We start from the raw sequence: 6,193 nt of genomic DNA, 5'->3' as shown, positions 1-6,193 counted from the left end.
GTAAAAAGGAATGAAAGGCACTGACGGCACTAACTCCTCTACGGGGGTCATCTTAGTTCCTCGTTAGACGAGTGGTTTACGTGCTCGTCTACCGGTTCGGTAGTCACGAATTCGATTCCCCGCTCTGCCAACGTGGATTCAGAGTTATTTGTATCTGGCGATTAGAAATGAATTTCTCGATATAATGTGGTTCGGATCCCACAATAAGCTGTAGGTCCCGTTGCTAGATAACCAATTGGTTCCTGGCTACGTAAAAATATCTAATCCTTCGTACCAGCCTAAAGAGAGCTGTTCATCAGCTCAGTGGTCTGGTTAGACTAAGATATACTTAACTTTTAACAGGGTCATTTAGACGAATGTTAAAAATATAAAAGCTTAGAAATGAGATTGCGATAAACTTGGTAAAACGAGGAAATAGATAATTAAATACACACACCCACAAGAAATTTAAGACCAAACTATACTCTGTTTTTTTCCCATCTGTCCACCCGCCAGTGGTGTTTGCTTATGGTAACACTGCGTCCCGGGCTTTAGATAGTTACATTCAGCTTACATTCAACAATAATAACAATATCCTATTTCGAATATTAACGGTGTAATTCGCATACAGTAAATTATCAAAACACTTTTCAGTTGCAAATATACACCCACATACCCTTTTACTTATCTAAAACGTACACATAGTGTAACTATCTAAAGCCGGGTCGCAGTGTTACCATACGCAAACACTACAGGTGGGTGGACAGATGGAAAACGATAGTCAGGGGTACAGGTTTAAACACTTTGACAGCATTTGGTTAAACGCTTCCAGTCACGTAACACAAGAAAGAAATGATGTCATAAAGTTTCTGTCGCTGAGAACTGGCCGTTTCTCAAGTCATAATCGACTCGCTCATATCCTATATATTATGTACGTGACGCCTTGACTTCAGAGTGCTACCACATGCGTATATTATCACCATTCATATATTACTTCTTTTACGCAAAGTTAGTCAAGATTGTTTTTTTAAAGGAATGGAATGTATGATTTTGGCCAAAGGCAACGCGCTGGGACCTTAGAGGTCATTCAGAGCTGTAAGAGAATAATGGTAGTAAGAGGTTTTGAAAGATATAACAGGAGGAAAACCTCGCAGTTCAACTATGTTTTGTTTGTTTTTGCATGCTGCTTTGGGGGAGGGTAATGAAACCAGTGGTTATTCAGCAACGGGACCTTCGGCTTTACGTGACTTCCGAACCACGTCGAGAGTGAACCTCTGTCACCAGAAATACACATCTCTAACCCGTCAGTGGAATGCCCGAAAATCGAACTCGCGGCCACTGAAGTGGCAGGCTAAGACCATACCGATCACGCCAATGAGGCGCTTTCAGTTGCACTACGAAACAATTGTTAGGGTGTGAAAAGTAAGATGGGAGAAAGAGACTATGAACGGGGGCACAGTAAAACGAAAGGAGGTGTATTTAGGGGCAGAAGAAACGCTGCAAATAACCTTGAGTAATGCCTACAATGCACCTCGTGAGGTGCACTGACGGCAGCCAGGGGCCAAAGGACGCTGTTAACATTCTTTAGTAATGCTTACAGTGTACCCAGCGAGGTGCACAGTTGAGCAAAGGGTAACCCTAATGGATTTAACACGTTAGCATTAGTCCCTCGTTGGCCGAGTGGATTTCGCGCTCGACTACCAATCCGGAGGTCCGAAGTTCGATTCTCGGCTCGGCCTACGTGGAACCAGAGGAATGTATTTCTGGTGATAGAAATCTATTCTTCGATGTAATGTGGTTCGGATCCCACAATAAGCTGTAGGTCCCGTTGCTAGGTAACCAATTGGTTCCTAGCTACGTAAAAATATCTAATCCTTCGGGCCAGCAGCCCTAGGAGAGCTGTTAATCAGCTCAGTGGTCTGGTAAAACTAAGATAGGCTTAACTTAACACGTTAGGAAAATGAAGTTACAGAAATAATTTAGGCAGTAACAGAATCTTGCAACAAACACTAGCAGACTGGTGCAAGAGAGGGCGGATCTACTGATTTAAGTATATTGCACAGGAGTAGAACTTCAGAAGTTAAATTGAAGATCAAATGCATTTACTATCCTAATACAATTAAACTCATATTTTAATACTTTGCTTACATTTTTATTTATCTACTAATTTGTTAATCACTGTTTTTTTTAATAACTGATCTCCTCTTTCTGTATTTTCCTTAAATTTGTGCAATTTCTTCCTAATGAACACCACAATATTCTTTGAAGCTTTAATTTCAAGTGATGGGCTTGTTCCATATGAATAGGGTCCATCTTCTGAACAACAACAACAACAACAATAATAATAATAATAATAAAATAATAATAATAATAATAATAATAATAATAATATCCTAAAAGTGTAAGGAAACCCGTGAATGTTACGCCAAGACATAGAACAAGGGAAAAGGTAAATAGCAAAAAGGATGGAAATCAAGACGGTAGTTACGCTAGAAAAAATACCAATAAAAGGGTGAATTAGCATGAAAGAGAGAGAGAGAGAGAGAGAGAGAGAGAGAGAGAGAGAGAGAGAGAGAGAATACACTACACTGAACACTAGTCAAGATAATAAAAGGGATCGAAATAACAAATGGGTAATAAGCGGAAGGACATAAAGGAAAGTGCAGTGCAAAAAAACAAAATAAGTTAAATATAAAAATGGAAATGGAAATAAGAAACAAAGAAATATCCAGAGAACTTTATATTAAAATTTAAATAATAGGAATTCAAATGAGGGTTGAAATTAATAGGAAATTAATTAATAATTTCATTAAGGAATGCCTGGGGTCACTCAGCCAAATTTAATTAACTCAGTGGTATATGCACGAAAAATATACGAGAAAAGGACGTTTATGTCACATACACGCAACAAGAACATTTATGCCAAATATACGAAACAAGAACGTTTATGGCAAATATACGAAACAAGAACGTTTATGACAAATTCACGAGACAAGAAAGTTTATGCCAAATTCACGAGACAAGAACATTTATGACAAATGTAAAGACAAGAACGTTTATGCCAATTATAGAAGACAAGAACATTTATGCCAAATACACGAGACAAGAACGTTTATGCCAAATAAAGGAGAAAAGGACGTTTATGCCAAATTCGAGACAAGAACGTTTATGCCAAATATACAAGACAAGAACGTTTATGCCAAATATACAAGACAAGAACGTTTATGCCAAATACACGAGACAAGAACGTTTATGCCAAATACACGAGACAAAAACGTTTATGCCAAATACAGGAGGACGTTTTGCGAAAAGGACGTTTATGCCAAATTCGAGACAAGAACGTTTATGCCAAATACAGGAGACAAGAACGTTTATGCCAAATATGCAAGACAAGAACGTTTATGCCAAATACAAGAGACAAGAACGTTTATGCCAAATACATGAGACAAGAACGTTTATGCCAAATATACAAGACAAGAACGTTTATGACAAATACACAAGACAAGAACGTTTATGCCAAGTACACGAGACAAGAACGTCTATGCCAAATACAGGACACAAGAACGTTTATGCCAAATTCACGAGACAAGAGCGTTTATGCTAAATACAGGAAACAAGAACGTTTATGCCAAATACAGGACACAAGAACGTTTATGCCAAATATAGAAGACAAGAACGTTTATGCCAAATATAGAAGACAAGAACGTTTATGCCAAATACATGAGACAAGAACGTTTATGCCAAATATACAAGACAAGAACGTTTATGACAAATACACAACAAGAACGTTTGTGCCAAGTACACGAGACAAGAACGTCTATGCCAAATACAGGACACAAGAAACGTTATGCCAAATTCACGAGACAAGAGCGTTTATGCTAAATACAGGAAACAAGAACGTTTATGCCAAATACAGGACACAAGAACGTTTATGCCAAATATAGAAGACAAGAACGTTTATGCCAAATATAGAAGACAAGAACGTTTATGCCAAATACAGGACACAAGAACGTTTATGCCAATTACAGGAGAAAAGAACGTTTATGCCAAATACAGGACACAAGAACGTTTATGCCAATTACAGGAGAAAAGAACGTTTATGCCAAATATACAAGTCAAGAACGTTTATGCCAAATTCACGAGACAAGAACGTTTACGCCAAATATAGAAGACAAGAATGTTTATGCCAAATATAGAAGACAAGAATGTTTATGCAAATATAAAAAACAAGAATGCTATACCAAATTAACGAGACAAGAACGTTTATGCAAAGGAGACAAGAACGTTATGCCAAAATATACAAAACCAAGAAACGTTTATGCCAAAATACATGACACAAGAACGTTTAGGCAGAATACACGACACAAGAACTTTTATGCCGAATACACGACACAAGAACGTTTATGCCAAATACATGAGACAAGGACGTTTCTGAAATTTCGACAGTCAAGCCAAGCACCGGGACACTTTCGGCTCATTCAGCGATTACGGCAGTGAAAAGAGGGAGTTGGAGTGGTTGGACAGCGAGATGAAGAGATCTAGAGAGTATATGCGAGATGAGGTACTGGGATAGAAAGGCAGAAACTTGGCGAAAATCCTACAATTATCTGTGGAAGTAGCAGTTAATAGAAATTGGACGGCAAAGACTGAAAGAAGGAAAAGGGAAATGGATGTCAAGTAAAAGGTTGCAGAGAGAGAGAGAGAGAGAGAGAGAGAGAGAGAGAGAGAGAGAGTCTCAACCTGACATGAAACATATCATACCTACATCACAAACAACAAACGCGTATACATTCGCACTGCGAAAACATTGGATGAAAACGAAGTTAGCATGAAAGCCTTGTAAATTGGAATACAGAATTTAAGCCAAATACAAAGCGATGAGAACTACGAGGTCATTCAGCGCTGAAAAGTAAATTGAGAATAAAGGAGATTTGAAAGGTTTAACAAGAGAAAAAGCCTCGCAGTTGCACTGTGAAGCAAGTGTTAAGAGAGGGTGGAAAGTAAGATGGAAGAAAGATAATATAAACGGAGGTACAGTAAAAGGAACGAAAAACGGGTTGCAGCTAAGGGACTAAGGAAGGAACACTTTCTTTCCGCCTTCAGATCTTAAAAACTACTGAGTCTAGAGAGTTGTAATCTGGTATGTTTGATGATTGGAGGGTGGATGGTCAACAGAGCAATTTGCAGCCCTCTAGCCTCAATAGTTTTTAAGATCTGAGGGTGGACAGAAAATGTGCGGACGGACAGACAAGTAGCCATCTCAACAGATTTCTTTTGCGGGAAACTAACAAGCGTAAAGGGAACCCAAAATCAGCATTTATCACCAAACCACCAGCTGTAATCTGGCTGTTCAGACACAAGGATATTCCAGAGGCAACACGCAATACTTCAGGACTCATTTTAAGGTTGGAGTAATAAGTCAACAATTTTTGTTATTACTGTGGACCCAGTAAAATGGTTCCGAATTTCGACTTTCCTTTTGATTACTATGTATCCACTAAATTGTTCCGAATTTCGACTTTCTATTTATTACTATGTAACCAATAAACCATTTCGGCTTTCTTTCTATTACTATGTATCCAATATATTGTTCCGAATTTCGACTTTCTTTTTATTATTATGCAATCAATAAACCATTTCTACTTTCTTTCTATTACTATGTATCCAATAAATTGTTCTGAATTTCGACTTTCTTTTTACTACTATACATTCAGTAAATTATTCCGAATTTCGACTTTATTACTATGTACCCAATAAATCGTTCTGAATTTCGATTAATGTTTAAAGGAATTTGAGGATCTGCTGAACCAACCTTGAGACAATTCCAAATTGGAAGAAATAATACAGCCACCCACCCCCTGCAAACCTGTTTGTCCACCGCGGGTGGGGTTGGAGTAGGTAGGTGAACGGGAGGGTAGGGGAGACATTCACCCTCCTCCTGCAACCCTGTTTGTCCTCCCCAGGTGGGGACGGGTAGGTAGGAAAGACAGCAAAACTGGAATTCAATAAAATGCCAGAAAGTCGAGAGACACGCAGAGGAAATTAATGATAATCTCTGGTCTGCTGCATCGAATTGTACGGATCTATCAAGATTGCTTAATTAATTGTTTAGTCCAACTTTAATAAAAAAAATATATATAAATAAAAATTTAAAAAAGGCGTTAGACATTTTTAAATGAAGGTAATTTTGCATTTATTATCCATTTTCTTTATT

Source organism: Macrobrachium nipponense, chromosome 43 (assembly GCF_015104395.2).
Source record: "Macrobrachium nipponense isolate FS-2020 chromosome 43, ASM1510439v2, whole genome shotgun sequence".
Classification (NCBI taxonomy): Eukaryota; Metazoa; Arthropoda; class Malacostraca; order Decapoda; family Palaemonidae; genus Macrobrachium; species Macrobrachium nipponense.
The sequence above is the reverse complement of the archived record's forward strand: the minus strand, read 5'-3'. Positions refer to the sequence as shown.